Source organism: Artemia franciscana, chromosome 16, assembly GCF_032884065.1.
Source record: "Artemia franciscana chromosome 16, ASM3288406v1, whole genome shotgun sequence".
Taxonomy (NCBI): domain Eukaryota; kingdom Metazoa; phylum Arthropoda; class Branchiopoda; order Anostraca; family Artemiidae; genus Artemia; species Artemia franciscana.
The window spans coordinates 26,151,424-26,171,118 of record NC_088878.1 but is presented as its reverse complement, the minus strand read 5'-3'; the positions used below and the strand labels follow the sequence as shown (position 1 = coordinate 26,171,118).

The window sequence follows — 19,695 nt, the reverse complement described above, 5'->3', positions numbered from 1 at the left end:
TTTATATTGTAGCATTAGTCTCAGTTGTGAAATCACTTCTGACAAGGCTTGAACCTAATTTTCTTTGTCACCTCACATGAAATGTATCACGACATTTTGTCATGTCACGTGACAAATACTGTCATGATCTGATTAAGTACGACTACGAAAAATCTATAGGAGCTTAAAGGCTTGCCTCATTTCAACTGCAAAGGAGAAAGGCTGATTTACCCATTGCCTTATGGATAACCTTTACTTTAAACACAAAGAAAAATTTTCCCAGATCGAGGCCTGGTTTCCTCCACACTTGGTAAGAATGATGACAATTGCTGGAAGCTAGATAGGAAAACCAATAGGATCTGAGATTAAGAAGGGGATAATATCCTATCACCATTCCAAATAAAATTTAAAGTTGTTGAAATAAAAAAGAAATTCGGTTGCTCTTCTTATCTAAACCATTTCTTCTCCTAGTTAGCATTTATTGGGACCATTTCTTGGCCTAGTAACCATCCCTTCTCCTAGTTAACATTTTTTTCTTCTCCTGGTTAGCATTTTTTAGGGGCTCACCAGAGTCTAGTTTTGTCATTTCAATGAAATATAGGAAGGGGAATAACTGTATTTTTACAAATCTAGGGGGTTGTAAAAATGCACATCTCAAAATCTAGAGGGAGAGAGCACAGACCCCCGTGCCCCCTCAATTGATGTAACTGAGAGGGTCACAATTTTGTTGCTGAGTCACAATTTTGTTGCTGGTTCTTCTTTTTCAATTATTTCGTTGATCTAGCATAGCAACTGTTTCCCCCCTCCCTCCAAATTGATACCGATGTATCGGTCTCTTTACCTCAATATTAAGAAGAACCACAATATTAGAAAAAAAGGGCATAGGCCCTCGTACCCCTTCAATTGATGTAACTGAGAGGGTCACAATTTTCTTTGTTGGTTCTTCTTTTTCAATTTTTTCGTTGATCTAGGATAGCAAATGTTTCCTTCCTCCAAATTGATACCAATGTATCGGTCTCTTTACCTCAATATTAAGAAGAACCACACTATTAGAAAAAAGGGCATAGGCCCCTGTACCCCCTCAATTGATGTAACTGAGAGGGTCTCAATTTTGTTGCTGGTTCTTCTTTTTCAATTTTTTCGTTGATCTAGGATAGCAAATGCCCCCCCCCCTTCAAATTGATACCAATGTATCGGTCTCTCTACCTCAATATTAAGAAGAACCACACTATTAGAAAAAAGGGCATAGGCCCCTGTACCCCCTCAACTGATGTAACTGAGAGGGTCACAATTTTGTTGTTGATTCTTATTTTCAATTTTTTCGTCGATCTAGGATAACAAACGTTTTCCCCCTCTAAATTGATACCAGTGTCTCGGTTTCTTTATCTTCATATTAAGAAGAACCGCAATATTAGAAAAAAGGCATAGTCCCTTGTACCCCCCCCCCCCCCCCAGCTGATGGAACTGAGAGGGTCACAATTTTGTTGTTGGTTCTTCTGTTTCAATTTTTTTGTTGATATAGAATAGCAAACGTTTTCCCCCTCTAAATCGATACCAATGTCTCGATCTCTTTATCTCCATATTAAGGAGAACCACAATATTAGAAAGAAGGGCATAGTCCCCTGTACCCCCTCAATTGATGTAACTGAGAGGGTCACAATTTTGTTGCTGGTTCTTCTTTTTTCAATTTTTCGCTGATCTAGGATAGCAAATGTTCCCCCCCCCCCTTCAAATTGATACCAATGTATTTGTCTCTTTACTTCAGTATTAAGAAGAACCGCAATATTAGAAAAAGGGCATAGGCCCCTGTGCCCCTCTACTGATGTAACTGAGAGGGTCACAGTTTTGCTGTTGGTTCTTCTTTTTCAATTTTCTCGTTGATCTAGGATAGCAAAAGTTTCCCCCCTCTAAATTGATACCAATGTCTCGGTCTCTTTATCTCCATATTACGAAGAACCACAATATTAGAGAAAAGGCATTTCTTAACTGTTTGCTAAATATAATAAAAGTGAGGAAGAATGATGGGTGTTTGAACTTGCTATCTGAAATGGTGTTACATCATCTAACTTGCGCAATTGATTTAGCTCACCACATAACAGAAAATACTTGGAGGAGACTGAACTCAAAAATCCCATGTTCTCATACAAAAGCCGAACTTTAGTGCTAATTGCAGGAGGTTGAAGGGAGTAGTAATCCTAGTGTCTAGGAGAAGCCAGAATAGAATATTAAAAATATCAGATATCTTACGCTCCTCTTATATTAAGCGAATTAATTGGTAAAAGTAAAGACTACTGGAAAGATTGCCAATACATCAGATTTTTTTAGGGGTGGGGGATTATAGTGTATGAAATTAACGTAACATTGTTAGTTTCCAATTTTCTAGTGGAACAATATCCGTGTTTTAAATCAATTAACCTACCCACGAAAAAAGAGATTGGGAAACAGTTTTGTCCCTCAACAGATGAAACAAATAACGCTCGGGTTAATAATATTTACTCAGGTAAATAATAGCTCAGAGCATCGTTTTCGGACAATTTTTTTGTCGCACCACCTTCCTCCCCATCCCACCCCATATATGCAAAACCAGTCAGTTTTCTTACAGTCTCTTTATGGAAATCACTATTTTTAGCCTAATTATTCTACTCTAGTTAGTTGAAAAATCACTATCCTAACTAAAGCTTTGTTCCAGATTTTTATGGCAAAAAAGAAATTAGGCATTACTCCATGTTGGAAAATTTTTCTTAAGGCCTTTTCTTTCCCTCTTAGAAAAAAAAACTGTTTTCTATACATTGGTGTGGGCACCCAGTATCAAAAGTATGTATATGTTCTGTTCATAATTCTGAAAAACGGTAGCTCAAAGGTTATGTCTATCTACAATAGTTTACGGTTTGGGCTGAAAACTGGGAACCTCGAAAAAAAAAAAGAATTTAAAAAAGGAAAAGTGAGATTTTCAAATCTCCTTGCGTGTTTTTCTTTTTGCTGGACTTTAACCTCTCCTTGAAATGACCCAACGAATTTACAGAGTGCGCATTTCAGCCGCATTTCATTTCTGTTATAAATAATCAAAAAAGCTAATAGGTGACCAATTCAGTAGCACTTATGCAACTAAAAATAAGACCCTCCATTTCACTAATTATCACTGTTGCCAAAAACACATACGAGATTTAGATGCTAAAAATCAAGAACGATCGCAGAATTTCGGCTTTCGAGACGAAATTTCTCCGTCGCATAGCTGGAATAAAGTATTTAGACAGAGTCCCAAAAAGAGATTCGGAACCAACTGGAGTAGGAAATAAAAATTCTTCAGACAGTATGATTGCAGAAAAATAAGGTGACCAGGCTCGCATGCATCGAATGGGGAAATAGCGTTCCAAAGTGGGAAATAAAGCGTCGTCCGGTTTTGGCTGGAGACAACCAAAAGTTGTCTCCAAAGGAGGGGCCCCGGAAGACTCAGTCCTGGATGATGTAAGGAGAGATAGGGGGATAACTTCGGAACGGCTTCTAAAATAAACAGAAGGCCAAAAATCACACATGGGGGGTCTAACTCATGAACTTTCTAAGGAGACGCCCCTGGGACCGAAAGGGATATAAGTCAACTAATAATAGTATCAATCTTTTATTGGTAACAACCTTAATGATGGTGGAGCAAATACAAACAACACTTACTAGTATTGAAAATCCACATTATTCTTTAATATAATAACCAGGTCCAGCAATGCGGGTAGTCAGAATTTATGTTTTCTAGCGAGTCATTGGCTTTTTGATCCTATCGTCGGAAAGTGAAATGGGCGCTGCCATTGGTGTACTTTATTGTTTATCCTAGAGCATGTGCAATCCAAAGGAACAAAACAGGGGGGAAAAAGTGTGTCTCCCAGTGGTTTTCAGCAGAGCCGCTCCTAGGGCTGGTGGTGCCCAGGGAAAAATCAATTACAGCGTCCCCCCCCACCCTCGACTCAAATATAAGCACAAAAGCCGAATCAATGTGATCAAAGTAGGCAACTCTGCAGCTGGGATGCCCGAGGCAGCTGACTCAGTTCCCCCTCTTTTGAATGACTTAGGTTTTCAGTACGTTTGCTCCGATTCTTCTCAGGCGACAGTTGTTGCTTTGGATCTCACTATGCAATGCGGAAGAAAGTATTCTTACAACTGAGTGGTATTTATTATGGTGAAAATGATACTACATTCACTCAAAGTTCGTTTTAATACGCAGTACTGGTTGTCTGGTTATTCTGGAAAAATCAATACGCAAAACGTCGCACTGATCCCAAAATTATCACCAGCTGAACCAAGAGTAGTGGCTTACTTGTTTTAAGCCCTCATAGCCTTCTATGATCTTTTAACCTTTCATATGTGCCATTTATTATTATTACTCTAGTTATGGGTGGTCTCACGAAACTAAGTCGACTCTCGAGAAGCAAAGGCGAATTGTGCCCTGCATCCTTAAAAAAAAGTATATTATTGGCTTCAATTTTGGCATTATATTACCCAAAATAGCTTGCCCTGTGGTCAAACACTGGGAGAGACGGCTAGCGGTTAAGTAGATTTATAACACTATTTGAAATTTTTAGATTACCATCTAGGCCTTAGCAAAGGCCATGTCACCAAAGTCCCTCTAGGCCTGTAAGTACATGTAAAGGTTATATAAAATTATAACCTTGTTAAATTCTTAGTTTTAAAGATACAAACCATGCAAATTAAGCCTTGAGTCAAACAGCTCTTTAAACATGTTTCCACAATTTCTTTTATACTGATGACCAAAAAAGGTCAATAATTCTCAATAAAAAAAAGGTCAATAAAAATTCTTCTTCAACCATCTTAACAATATCTTGTTTTCTTACTCAAATCATGGGCTATTAATTTTCAATTGAATTGCGCATGTCATCACGCTTCCCTCAGTGTCACATATCAGATTTTTAAACCATTGAGGAAGAGGCACAAGGGTGATTGTATGTCCAGGCAAGGTGGTATTTGGGCTTAAGCATTTAAGGTTTCCATCTTCAATACGTTGTTTTTGTTTTTGCTCAAGCTTGCTCATTTTTACGCACCTCTCTACGAAAAAAATCTAGAAAAGATCACTGGGATGCGGTGAACCTGCTGATCATTCGATAGGTCGCTGGTTTACAGCGCATTTTGTCTCAACTTTGTAGAATCAAGCGTACAAAAATGAACTTAGTTTTACCAATCGTTGAATGAATTTTGTACGCGAGTTATTTCTTTTTGTCCATAGAATGCCTGAGGAGTGGCAAGCAAGTCTGCCACAAACCCTCCAAAGCCTGTGGATCCGTGTTTCAATTTTTAAAAAACTCTCTGTTCAGTATATTGACCTCGTTCTAGACAAAAGAATGGATATGGAAACTAACTTGAATTAAGGCCAGCCTTTTGGAAAACTTTTCTTGTAATCATGGATCTCTAGCTAAGTCACCTTCTCTACGGTTTGTGAGGAATAAGAAGAGTGGGTTACACTGCTGCAAGGTGTGTTCAAACAATGTGCTTAAGAAAATCCATCAAATAATTGCGCTCTGCAGCCACTTGGTTTTCCATATGACTGAATATTGATATCATTTTAGCTCGTCCTAATTCTTTAGACTGTTTTCCAAGTATTCTACAGTATTGCATATAAACTGCAAATTCTGTCTGGCGACTTTTCCATAAAAGAAACAATACACTCTTAAAAAATACAGCCATTTAAAAAAATATTTTTGGAAATTCACTTTTATACTATCCTGCTGTAAAAGACACTTGAGGAGTGGTAAGAAAGCCTGCGACGAACTCCCAAAACCATACTATAGTTGCCAAAATTTGGTAATGTTCTAACAGCGTGCTCCGCTCCCCATATTTGTCCAAGGCCATAGGTCAAATGCTAGTACTCCATGCACGAAACCAATTGGGTGTGCGGCATGTAAGTCGACAAAACAACCATGTCCGTCATTCCAATGACCTGAGATGAAAAAGCAAAACAGAAAACAAAAACGCTCCAAATAATGAACAGAATACTAGGATTGTGTCTTGGAATATGAATGAAGGTGTGTCTCACAGAATCCCCGTAACTGAAGAACTATGTCGACGTAGCGATATTCTATGCATCCATGAACAATTTCTGAGTAATAATAGCCTCACCCTACTCAAGTTTTCAGACAATCATACATTTTATTTTACAACAGCCAAGTCTTGTCAACGCGGGAGCTCCTCTGGTGGACTAGTGATTGTAAGCAGTTCTGCCGTTGATTCCGAGAGCCTTCATGCAGCTGAAAACCTTGTTCTCAGCTGCATGAAGTTCTACCTTGTTCTACCTTCTTACAAACTACCTTCTACCCTTGTTCTACCTTCTTACAAACTACAGCGACAAAGAATCGGATAACAGATTCTCAAAAGCAGTACGAGCGCTTGCAAATTGCCTCAAGACTCCTATGTTGTCCAAACTGGAACGTGTTATAACCGGAGATTACAACTGTAATCTAGTCAATGACTTGTCTCCTCCGTCGCAGCTGATCCTAAATGCACTTGAACGTCAGTATCGTGTACTCCCAAAAGACAAATATTTCATGTTTGTACATACTAATGGTTCAGTCTCAAATATAGACCATGTCGCAGGCACACCGAACGTATGTGGCACAGTAAGCGTGCTAATCGGAAGTCACTCCGCCAACCACATCTCAATTGAAGCATGTGTTAGTGTGTGTATCAAAAAGGCCAAAAGTACTTCACAGTGGAATGAAATAAAAGATTGGTCAGACGCTGACTTCCCACTTTATCACGTGCTATATAGTGCTTGACACGACGCTTCAGAAGTTCAGCGTTCCATTTAGTCTACTACAAGCCAACATACAAAGGAATATCCCGAAAACTAAAATTTAAGTTAAAGCCTTCTATGCTGAAATCACCCACGCAATACTAACCGCAGAAAAGGTTGCTATTCCAGTTAAGAAAATTCGTAAAGGTACTAAAATCTAGGGGTTGTCTAAGAATCAAAAGCCAGTGAAAGAATGTCAGAATGCTAAGTTCTGGTTCTCAGTGTGGAGGGAAAGTGGTCGTGCTAAATCCGGTGTGTTCAATTGTCTCCTTATATAAACAAAACATAAATTTGAGAAAGCCCTCAAGCAGCATCGTACTAATGTGAAAAATGACTATGCAGAGAGAAAAACTAATTGTTCAAGTCGTTGGATGAAGTATCGCCAAATACACCTATGTCCATGCCTAGTCATCCAAATGACTGGCGAGCTTACTTTAAGAGCGAATTTAGGTTCCCAAATTCCACTGTAGCTGAACAATATACCGAACAACCTGAATCTGTGCAAATAAACTCGCGTTTTCCGGACTGGACCGTATCTGTTTCGAATGTAACTGCAAACGCCTTTAGGCTGAAAAAGAAAAAATCGTGCGGAGTTGACGGTTTTTTTGCAATTCAGCTTGTAAATGGTACTCGTCTTTTGTATGAAAGGTTAACATTATTGTACCATATTAGATTCGTAGTCGGTTTTTTACCTGATACTTTCTGTACAGGGCAACTTACACCCATCATGAAAAAAGGGAAGCCAGCTATGATACACTCCTCGTATGACCAAATTACTGTGTCGCCAGTTTTTGCATTCTTCTAGAAATGCTTACATTATCAAATTTTAGACACTGTTGCCAAATGCTAAACCCCCAGTTTGGTTATACGGTAGGGCTCAGTTGCACTGATGCTCTGTTCGCCCTTGCTGCAATTTTATCTGATTCTGAGGCAGCAGATGATATACTTGTTACTAGTTCTTTTGATGTGAGCTGGGCTTTTGAATCGTTGGTGCAATTGCAGATCCTTCTGGAAGCGTATAAACAAGGACTAGATTTGTGTATTGTCAGATATTATATTATTTGTATAATAGCCTTAGAGTAAAAATCAAAATACCCTCAAATCCGGTCGAATCGCTGTTGTACTGGTCCGCAAATGAGTCAGGCAAGATTCTGTTGTATCTCTGATTTTGTGCAACAATAGTGATCTGCCGGCGCCAGCCCGAGTAGTTACGTCTTGTGTTTCAAATGGGATTGCTGTTTCGTTGATGACGTATAATGACGACCTGCTTAATTTGAACAGGTCTGTTGATCGACTATCGAAGAATTTCGATGTGTTGAATAGGAAATGCAATAACAAAGGTTTTTCATTTAATGTGTCATAATCTGCCTTCTTGTTCTTCAATGCGGGGCAATGCAAAGAAAAAATTCCTTTGGGCAATTTGGTTGTGAAACCATCTGAGAGCATTACTTACCTTGGCTTATCAATTGGTCGAAGCCTTCACTTCACCGGGAAGCTGCTTTTGCGCTAAGTAGAATTAAAAATCCAGATTGTGTATGGGTCAATTATTGGTAATAGACATCGACTCTGTCGTACATATTTTGCGTTCCTGTATAATGCCCTTGCCCTTCCAAATGTACTGTATATAGCACCTTTTTGGAAACATTTTGGAATCCACTCAATGAACAAAAGGAGGAGTTCAGTTTTTTTGATTCGTGAAGTACCTTCTGAGACTTTCAACATGACGAGTAACTCCTATATCATGCATAATTACGGTGCATCTGATCCTACAGTCTGTGTTAACCGTGTCGCCGATAATTTTCTGAAAAATGCAAAGAGAAGAGCGAACCCGTGGCTAGCCATCCTCTCCCATTAGTTTTGCTAATGTTAAAAATGTGTAAATACGTTTGGTGATGTTCTCTAGTGTGACTGTTCTTTTCTCTTTCCATTATTATGTTCCGTTTTAATTCCATGTACATTTTTGGGTAATAAAATTACTTACGTACTTGCTTTATTCTCCAAAGCTTTTTTTTTGAATTTTATGAGAAAATCATCTAAGTTTGTTAATATCACTTCAATCAACTCACCAAAATCACTATAAAGTCCAATTAGTGAAGTTGTTGTGTGAGCAGGAAAAGCTTTGTAGAATACGCTCTGTCAAAAAGTTTGTTGACTTTAATGACGCCTCGGGCATCCTACATTGTACTAACCAAACAAACCCCGGAATAGGCGTTTAAAAGAGGGCATCAGCTCATCTTAGCTTAAAAGATAAATTAAAAGAGGCTTCGTCAAATTCATAATAGAAAATTTATAATGTTGCTATCAAAATAAATTTTTCAAAGAGGCAGTGGAAACCGTAAGTTATTTTTCCAAATTATTTGTTGTTGCTGGTTAATATAGAAATTCAGGACTATTTTCCCTTTTTCTATTTTCTTTTCTCTGATTGATCAAGCAGCAACTGAGATGGGAAAATATACGACGGATGCTTTAAAACTTTTGTAAAGTATTTTTATAGATACGATAAGATTTAGTTCCAAGTTAATCAATTCTTTTCTTTCAACAGTGCTGCGCAAAATTTTACATTTTGACCGAATTAAAAATTTTTCATTTCCCCATCAGTTTTTTTCAGTCCTAATATGAAATCTAATGAGACAAATTACAGCTTAATTACAGCTGAATTACAAAAAAACCGTCAACTCCGCACGATTTTTTCTTTTTCAGCCTAAAGGCGTTTGCAGTTACATTCGAAACAGATACGGTCCAGTCCGGAAAACGCGAGTTTAATTGCACTGATTCAGGTTGTTCGGCATATTGTTCAGCTACAGTGGAATTTGGGAACCTAAATTCGCTCTTAAAGTAAGCTCGCCAGTCATTTGGATGACTAAGCATGGACATAGGTGTATTTGGCGATACTTCATCCAACGACTTGAACAATTAGTTTTTTTCTCTGCATAGTCATTTTTCGCATTAGTACGATGCTGCTTGAGGGCTTTCTCAAATTTAAGTTTTGTTTGTATAAGGAGACAATTGAACACACCGGAGGCGTCATTAAAGTCAACAAACTTTTTGACAGAGCGTATTCTACAAAGCTTTGTATCTCTTTGTATTTTTCAGAAAATTATCGGCGACACGGTTAACACAGACTGTAGGATCAGATGCACTGTAATTATGCATGATATAGGAGTTACTCGTCATGTTGAAAGTCTCAGAAGGTACTTCACGAATCAAAAAAACTTAACTCCTCCTTTTGTTCATTGAGTGGATTCCAAAATGTTTCCAAAAAGATGCTATATACAGTACATTTGGAAGGGCAAGAGCATTATACAGGAACGCAAAATATGTACGACAGAGTCGATGTCTATTACCAATAATTGACCCGTACACAATCTGGATTTTTAATTCTACTTAGCGCAAAAGCAGCTTCCCGGTGAAGTGAAGGCTTCGACCAATTGATAGGCCAAGGTAAGTAATGCTCTCAGATGGTTTCACAACCAAATTACCCAAAGGAATTTTTTCTTTGCATTGCCCCGCATTGAAGAACAAGAAGGCAGATTATGACACATTAAATGACAAACCTATGTTATTGCATTCCCTATTCAACACATCGAAATTCTTCGATAGTCGATCAGCAGACCTGTTCAAATTAAGCAGGTCGTCAGTATACGTCATCAACGAAACAGCAATCCCTTTTGAAACACAAGATGTAACTACTCGGGCTTGCGCCGGCAGATCACTATTGTTGCACAAAATCAGAGATACAACAGAATCTTGCCTGACTCATTTGCGGACCAGTACAACAGCGATTCGACCGGATTTGAGGGTATTTTGATTTGTGCTCTAAGGCTATTGTACAAATAATATAATACTCTGACAATACACAAATCTAGTCCTTGTTTATACGCTTCCAGAAGGATCTGCAATTGCACCAACGATTCAAAAGCCCAGCTCTCAAGCATTTCTAGAAGAATGCAAAAACTGGCGACAGTAATTTGGTCATACGAGGAGTGTATCATAGCTGGCTTCCCTTTTTTCATGATGGGTGTAAGTTGCCCTGTACAGAAAGTATCAGGTAAAAAACCGACTACGAATCTAATATGGTACAATAATGTTAACATTTCATACAAAAGACGAGTACCATTTACAAGCTGAATTGCAAAAAAACCGTCAACTCCGCACGATTTTTTCTTTTTCAGCCTAAAGGCGTTTGCAGTTACATCCGAAACAGATACGGTCCAGTCCGGAAAACGCGAGTTTAATTGCACAGATTCAGGTTGTTCGGCATATTGTTCAGCTGCAGTGGAATTTGGGAACCTAAATTTGCTCTTAAAGTAAGCTCGCCAGTCATTTGGATGACTAGGCATGGACATAGGTGTATTTGGCGATACTTCATCCAACGACTTGAACAATTAGTTTTTCTCTCTGCATAGTCATTTTTCACATTAGTACGATGCTGCTTGAGGGCTTTCTCAAATTTAAGTTTTGTTTGTATAAGGAGACAATTGAAAACACTGGATTTAGCACGACCACTTTCCCTTTACACTGAGAACCAGAACTTAGCATTCTGACATTCTTTCACTGGCTTTTGATTCTTAGACAATCCCTAGATTTTAGTACCTTTACGAATTTTCTTTACTGGAATAGAAACCTTTTCTGCGGTTAGTATTGCGTGGGTGATTTCAGTATAGAAGGCTTTAGCTTAAATTTTAGTTTTTGGGATATTCCTTTGTATGTTGGCTTGTAGTAGACTAAATGGAACGCTGAACCTCTGAAGCGTCGTGTCAAGCACTATATAGCACGTGATAAAGTGGGAAGTCAGCGTCTGACCAATCTTTTATTTCATTCCACTGTGAAGTACTTTTGGCCTTTTTGATACACACACTAACAGATGCTTCAATTGAGATGTGGTTGGCGGAGTGACTTCCGATTAGCACGCTTACTGTCCCACATACGTTCGGTGTGCCTGCGACATGGTCTATATTTGAGACTGAACCATTAGTATGTACAAACATGAAATATTTGTCTTTTGGGAGTACACGATACTGACGTTCAAGTGCATTTAGGATCAGCTGCGACGGAGGAGACAAGTCATTGACTAGATTACAGTTGTAATCTCCGGTTATAACACGTTCCAGTTTGGACAACATAGGAGTCTTGAGGCAATTTGCAAGCGCTCGTACTGCTTTTGAGAATCTGTTATCCGATTCTTTGTCGCTGTAGTTTGTAAGAAGGTAGAGATTGACAATCACAATGTTCCCAACCCTTTACAGCGACAAGGTTTTCAGCTGCATGAAGGCTCTCGGAATCAGCGGCAGAACTGCTTACAATCACTAGTCCACCAGAGGAGCTCCCGCGTTGACAAGACTTGGCTGTTGTAAAATAAAATGTATGATTGTCGGAAAACTTGAGTAGGGTGAGGCTATTATTTCTCAGAAATTGTTCATGGATGCATAGAATATCGCTACGTCGACATAGTTCTTCAATAACGCGGATTTTCAATACTAGTAAGTGTTGTTTGTATTTGCTCCACCATCATTAAGGTTGTTACCAATAAAAGAATGATACGATTATTAGTTGACTTATATCCCTTTCGGTCCCAGGGGCGTCTCCTTAGAAAGTTCATGAGTTAGACCCCCCCCCCCCCATGTGTGATTTTTGGCCTTCTGTTTATTTTAGAAGCCGTTCCGAAGTTATCCCCCTATCTCTCCTTACATCATCCAGGACTGAGTCTTCCGGGGCCCCTCCTTTGGAGACAACTTTTGGTTGTCTCCAGCCAAAACCGGACGACGCTTTATTTCCCACTTTGGAACGCTATTTCCCCATTCGATGCATGCGAGCCTGGTCACCTTATTTTTCTGCAATCATACTGTCTGAAGAATTTTTATTTCCTACTCCAGTTGGTTCTGAATCTCTTTTTGGGACTCTGTCTATATACTTTATTCCAGCTATGCGACGGAGAAATTTCGTCTCGAAAGCTGAAATTCTGCGATCGTTCTTGATTTTTAGCATCTAAATCTCGTGGGAGGGTTATAATATCCCCAAAGGCATAATTATTCGGCCTTTCAACTATGTTGATCAAGATGGCCATCTCAAAACTTTTATCAGATGATTCTGAGAATAAAAGGGGCATAGGAGGGGGCCTAGTTGCCCTCAAATTTTTTGTCACTTACAAGAGCACTAGAACTTTTAATTTCCTTCGAATTACCCCTCCCACGATATTCTAGGACCACTGGATCGATAGGATCACCCCTGGGAAAAACAAACAAAACAAATAAAAATAAACATACATCCATGATTGTTCTTCTGGCAAAAAAAACAACAAACTTTTACATTTTTCAGATAGGCACTTGAAACCTCTACAGTGGGGTTTTCTGATACGCTGAATCTGGTGGTGGGAGTTTCATTAAGATTGTATAACATTTAGGGGGTGTGGTCCCCTTTTTCCAAAAATCAGGCAAATGTTCTCAGGCTCGTAACCTTTGATGGGAAACATTAAACTTAGTGAAATTTATATGTTTGAAGCCAGTCTGTTAGACAGCTAACGAATTATTACACTAGTCTTGTCTTTGTCAAGGATGGTTAGGTCGTCAACAAATTTTACGTCTGACAGTTGTTTTGAGTTGCCAAGTCTTACTCCTTTGCTGTTAGCATTCAGGAGGGTGAAGTCGAAGGCAATGATGAACAGGAGGGGACACAGCACACATCCCTGCTTAACCCCTGAAGCAATCTTGAACCATCTTGCGTCAGCACTACTGGTACGAACGCAGCATTCTGTTTCTTTGTACACGGCCATGATCAGATTTACTATTTTCTTTGGCAATTCATAGTGGGATAAAATCTTCCACAAGGTTTCTTGATTGATTGAATTGCATGCTTTTTCGAAGTCTATGATTAAGATCAGCAAGTTCCTCCTCCATTCATTGCTCTCTTCAATCAGCATTTGGATTATGAAGATAAGGCCAATGCATGCTCTCCTAGGTCTAAAAAAACCTTCCCTAACCAGTTCCTTAACCACTTCTGTAAAACCCTGTGTTGTCCAGCTATCAACTTTGATGTGCTTCATAACATCATTAAAAATATAGTATTTATCAATTTTATTTGCTTATAACAGGTTAATAAAACTAATAAAGGGCAGAGGTACACATCTAGGCTTGTGTTTTTAATAAGTTTTCCAACACCCCTTTTCCTACAGGTGATTTTAGAGAAGGGACATTGAGGAGGCATCCACCCTGAGCACAAAATTTTAGGGGCATTTTTTTGAAACAAATAATCTAAAATTTATAATCATTTTGTAGTTTTTGAAATCTTGCCTTTATTAAAATGATTAGAGGTAGTAGTTGGCAGTAAGTTACTTACTTACTGTAGTACTTATATAATAATACTTCATACTTACTGTAAGTATAAGCAAATTGAACTGGTTATATTATGATATTTTAAATTTTAAAGAGAGCTTCAAAGAAAGTTGATTATTCAACTCAGTTTGATTACTTAAGACCATAGCAGTGCTTGCATTTGAATTTCATTAGCTTCCCCATTACACTATGAGATATTCAACAAATGCAAAGGTGTCAAAGGTGGGGAGGAGGAGGAGAATTGTCATAAAGCACAAGCCAGAAAAGGAAAAAGACATTTAAAGATGATATTGCTGAGTTTATCCTTTTCCAAAAAAGCATTTTTGGTTTGTACCCTTGGGAGAGTCTCAACCCTTAAGAAGACACTCATTAGTATGGAGACATCACAATGGCTCGCATAGTAATAAATTTAAATTTGTTTGAGAAGTAAAAGGAGGGAAGAAATTATAAATTTGTTTGGGATGTAGAAGGAGGGAAGGAAATACTCCACGAGGAAGAGCTTAAGGTCTGTTTAGAGGTCTGTCAATTTCACATCATGGTTGCAGTAATATCTGCACCCTAGTAAAGAGCAAACCACAGCCCATATATAACCGAAGCTAAAAAGCGTGTTCTGAAAAAACTACCCTGTGAGAAAAAATTGCCATCTTACAGCTGACCCAAGAATGGTAACTATTATTTTGGTTCATCTTAAAAGTAAAAGTTTACTGCAAAAAGATATTCATGGTAATTTTGAAAAAGCCTGAAACCCCTCAAAAATGGCATCAGATTGAAATAAAAAAAGCAACATTGGAATCATCATGATTGGATACCTTGGATTGGGGAATTACAGTCTCCCACCTTGAACAGAAGGGAATTTTTCTTTTGTATTGGTAGTACTGATGTGTCTCTTTTTTTCAGGGCTAGCGGGTTACCAAAACATCATAGAGAGATGTTTAATGACTTATTTACAAGCAATTTTTCATATCTACGTGCTTTTATAAATTCCATAATCCACAAGTACCATACGGCACTTGTAGTGCCATTTCGCTTTTTGTGCCATTTTGCTTTTTGTGCCATTTCTCAAGGGGTGGGGTTAGTGGGCTACCAGAACATCATAGACAGATATTTGATAGCTGATATGAAAGCTATTGCTCATATCTACGTTCTCTATAAATTTCACCATTTTTAAGTGCCAAATGGCACTAAAACGGCACTTTCGGTGCCATGTCTAAAGTGGAAAAGCTGGGGCTAGGGGGCTATGAGAACTTCTTAGAGAGATGTTTAATGACTCATTTGAAAGATGTTGCTCATATCTATGTTCTTCTTATCAATTCTACCACCAGTAAGTGCCATATAGCACTAAAATTGGCACTTTTGGTGCCACTTCTTAAGTGAAAAATCTTGGAAGCAAAAAACAGTACGATTGTAATAATTATGGTCCAAAACCCTTAACTGGAGGTTTACAAGAACCTCTCCTGTATACTCCCCTTCCCAGGCTCCTTAGTAAGTTTCTCTAGTCTGTTCGGAGACTTTGCTATGAACTCTTTGTCTTTAACAGGGTCAGCTGATGTTGAGACTTGCAAAAGGATTTTGAACATATCGAATGTTCTTAGAGGAAGAAATAATTGGATTTCGAAATTCCAGATGACTATTCCTTGACCTATCTGCATCCCCTTTTCTGTTTGCAAAACTTTAGCTTCACAAATATGCTCTCACACTTTACAAAAGAAGTTCTAATTAATTCAATGCTTTATAATAGCCAAATATAAATATATTTGCTGAATAAGGTGCAATAACTATGATTTTGGTGATTTCCCTGGGAAAAGGGGTGTAAGCTATGCAATTATGGTTCTACAAAACTAATAGATTAAATCTGGTTCTCAGCCAACGTCGCTTGGTTATTAGAGCGTTAGACTATGAATCAGAATGCCAAGGGTTCGATTCTTAATTGGTTTTTTTTTTTCAATCATGGTTTTGTGCCTTATATATGATTATTTTTCTGATATTTCACTATTTTTGTAAATGTGATGCAGTTATTTTTTAACTTGTCCAGCCTTTTCATTTAAAAGGGAATGCAGATCACCCAGTTTCATGGTTTGTAACTACATTCCTAGTGGATCACTAAATCCATACCCCATCCCCTTAACACTTAGGGGTTGGAGAAGTTTAGACATATGGTTTTGGTACCGCACATAGTTAGAAATTGGAGAAATAATTCTTTGAAAGGGAGGTTGTAATCCCAAAGATTTTGAGGTACTATTCGAGGAAAAGAAAAGGAAAACACAACTCAGACACAAGGAGAACACAGGAGAAGATATAGAACCCATCTTGTTTGAAAACATAAATAAAAATAAAGATTCGTCGAAAGAAACTGTACAAAAATAAGGAATAGAAATATCGTAGGGTTAGTCTTGGTTGGCGTAGCTGACCACGTGCTTTTTTGATTGAGTATAAAACCACATTTGTAACCAACAACCTGAGATTTCTAAAATACTAATTCTGAATTGTTGAAACGTTCATTTTATATAATTTTCATTTTGTTCCTATTTTTTATTATTGCTCCATTTTTTTGTTTTTTTTTTCAACAGATTTTTGAATAAATTAAAAAGTTAAGCCGACTTCGAGCAAATATTATCAGAGAGATGAAACATGTTAGCACTAGTCATTGCTGGAGCAGCAGCACAATGATTTTTTCCTCTTATGCTTCAACATTGAGCCAATATTTGTAACCGACCCCCTCCGAGCACTTGTGTATTGATATAGTTCAAATACCTGAAGGGAAGAATAACCGACTAAATTGTCATTTTAGAATTCCAGAATGCAATATTAGCATCAAATTCATAATCAACATCCTCCAAATCTCTATACTTTTACTAGCATAGGAAGAAAGATCAGTAATTCAATTATTTATATCTAGTTTTTGCTGTGTAGTAAATAATTGAGACAAAAACTTTGGAAAGTAGTGAAAAAATTATGTCAAGCTAAGTAAAAGTGATGGTTAGTAGGGGTGGATTGTCACTAGTGATGAAGCACTAGGGATGGCAACCTTGAGTGAACGGGGATTTTTGGGAAACCAATTTTCTCGAGAAGACAGATTTTTTGGAAAACCACGACAGATTCGGGGATAGTGGAAGCACTGGTATTTTCAGACAAAATCTGCCAACAAATTTTACTAGGCCATGAAAACTGCCAGGCAGCATTGCTACTATGCTACTCCACTTTTTGCACTGCAGAGCACAACTTGTATTTTAACAGCTTTCGTTTCAGCAAAAATTATTTTCATGTATAAAAATTGTATCCTCAGACAAAATCTGCCAACAAATTTGACAACTGCCAAGTAGCATTGCTACTTTGCTACCCCATTTTGCACAGCAGATTTTACGTTATTTATATTTCAGTCGTTTTCGACTTTTGTATTCTCAAGCCTGTTTGCGCTTTTTTTGCAGACTCCTTTAGTGGTGATGGTTACCACCAGCCATGCCTTAAGCAATTTTTCATATAGAATCCAAGCATTTATAAATGCTATATTGAGTAAAGTTTCTCTTCAACTTATATAAAACGGATTTTTTTTCAATGGTTTCTTTTCATTTCATGGTAAACTACTGCTCAAAATCAATATTATATTTCCACTAAATTCTTGTCTAACAACGATAACCATAAGGCAGTAAAATCTATAGATTTCACCTCGGTTGAATTCGCTCGTACTCTAAGGTAAGCATGTGCTAAAAACTGCGTGACATGGCAGCTATGAGGAATATAGAAAAATATTCTGATTATTTTTTGAATTACGTAGAAAATTGCCAAGGAAAGTAATATACAGTTAATAAAAAATATGTTTATAATATATATGGCTCACTTACATATATTATGAAAAAAAGAATAGTCCTGAATGGAAAATTTTAAATTAGAAAAAAAAATTATATTATAAACACAATAAAGCTCCAAAATAATAAGACCCATGGTTGGTTACAAGAATAAAATTCAATGAAAATATTATTTCAAATATATTTACACGAATTAACAAGTGATGGGAAAAACAAAAAAGAAATACTTTGGAAATCAAAAAACAAACAGCTTAAATGTTGCAAAGCATTGAATCCTTTAACATACCTGACGGGAACACCATGTGACTGCTGCTCTTTAACCACAACAACCAAATAGCCTCGATACCACTTGATTAACTTTTTTTCTCCGTCAAATGCATAGCAAGTGCCTCGACTTTCTGGTCCCCCTGTGAAACTGCATATAGCCTAAAAAAAGGAGAGCAGTCATAAGAAAATATTCAAAAATAGAAAAACAAATTCTTAGGGAAAAAAGAACAGCGATTTGAAACATCATCAAAAACGAGACCCAACCAAGATAGAAAGATTCAATGCTGCAGTTACCAAGATTTAGATAGCTAGAATAATATATAGAATAAAGAATAATAAAATTTTAACCATTGGTGGAATTCACAGTCATAGAAAGTCTTTCTTAGTAAAAAGAATTAAGTTTTGCCAAAGATTGAAAATACAACATTTTAGAAAAAATGACACTCTTGACCACCTTTTCTCCTTAAGTGTGGCTTTTAATCGTGACTGTCATCAAAAAATCTTAAAACTTAATGGCCTGATCATTTTGAAGCAGGTCTATAAAGTAAAATCCAATCTTCAAAACAACTGCCAAAGCAAACACCAGCAAGGAAGTGTTCAAAGAATAAGAGCAGTGCATCTTAAAATTCCACCGTTCGGTGTCCTAAAAATAAATTAATATGTCAGACCCTTGCGAAATTTTCTTCAAGAATACATACAGAATATATGAGAAAAAAACTGGCCAAAATGATTCACTACCACATTTTTATCACTCACAGAACCTCCATTAATATCGATGAAAGACGACTGGCTACATTTCTGAATTCCCATAAACTCATTAATGACTTGCCATGTCACTTTAGTATTTCCCTTATGATCTGAAAACTTGTTTTCATAATATTTCTTCTTTATGTCTTCTCATGCTATTCACCTTAGTCCTAACTCTCTTAAACAATGTAAAATCTGCACCATCTTGACTATTTAGAGATTGCTCATGCAGCGAATTCCTTTTGTTTACGATGTGTATTATTTCTTTCGTAATCCACGGCTTCCGACAGTCATCCTTATTTTTTTTAACCAGTCGCAATGGACCTGTTTTGTCAGAGATCGGTTGAAAGATAGACTTACCTTGATTACTGGCTAGAAAAGACTCTTCGGAAGTCTCCAGGCCCGAGCCCCACAGTATACAGTTCAACCCCTCAGAAATTTTATTTCAGTTCTGCTTTTTCAGCTCACGCGTCAATATTTTCTTTGCCGGGATGCGTTCAAAGATCAGTATTGCAATTTTATAATTAGCCCCTTACATTTTAACAAGCTTTACTGTAGGGATTCTACATAACTCAACAAAAATGGCTGTTTTAGAGGCCATTAACTTACGTATTATTTATACCATGAAACACATTTATACTTATGATACTATTATTTAAAAATTTTCTTGTGAATGCTTCAGAAACCAACATGACCTTTGTTGGTTGATATTAACAGATATTTGTTCTAAAGCTTCAAAAAGTTGCTTTTCATCCTTAACAAGGGTAGTTAAGATTTCGGT

The 19,695-nt window shown here is 37.5% G+C and overlaps 1 protein-coding gene across 2 annotated transcripts in view; it reads right to left on the bottom strand.

Annotated features, from left to right (window-relative positions):
• Nucleotides 1-3,590: 3,590 nt before the first annotated feature.
• Nucleotides 3,591-19,695, bottom strand: part of LOC136037275 (uncharacterized) — a 131,585-nt gene continuing 115,480 nt past the window's right edge. The window contains exon 5 of one of the 2 annotated variants that reach the window (XM_065719908.1): nucleotides 3,591-5,917. The gene's annotated coding sequence lies outside the window, so the exon portion shown is untranslated. Of the gene's footprint in view, nucleotides 5,918-18,192; nucleotides 18,327-19,695 lie in introns of those variants that run through there. The other variant, XM_065719910.1, reaches the window with a different exon arrangement.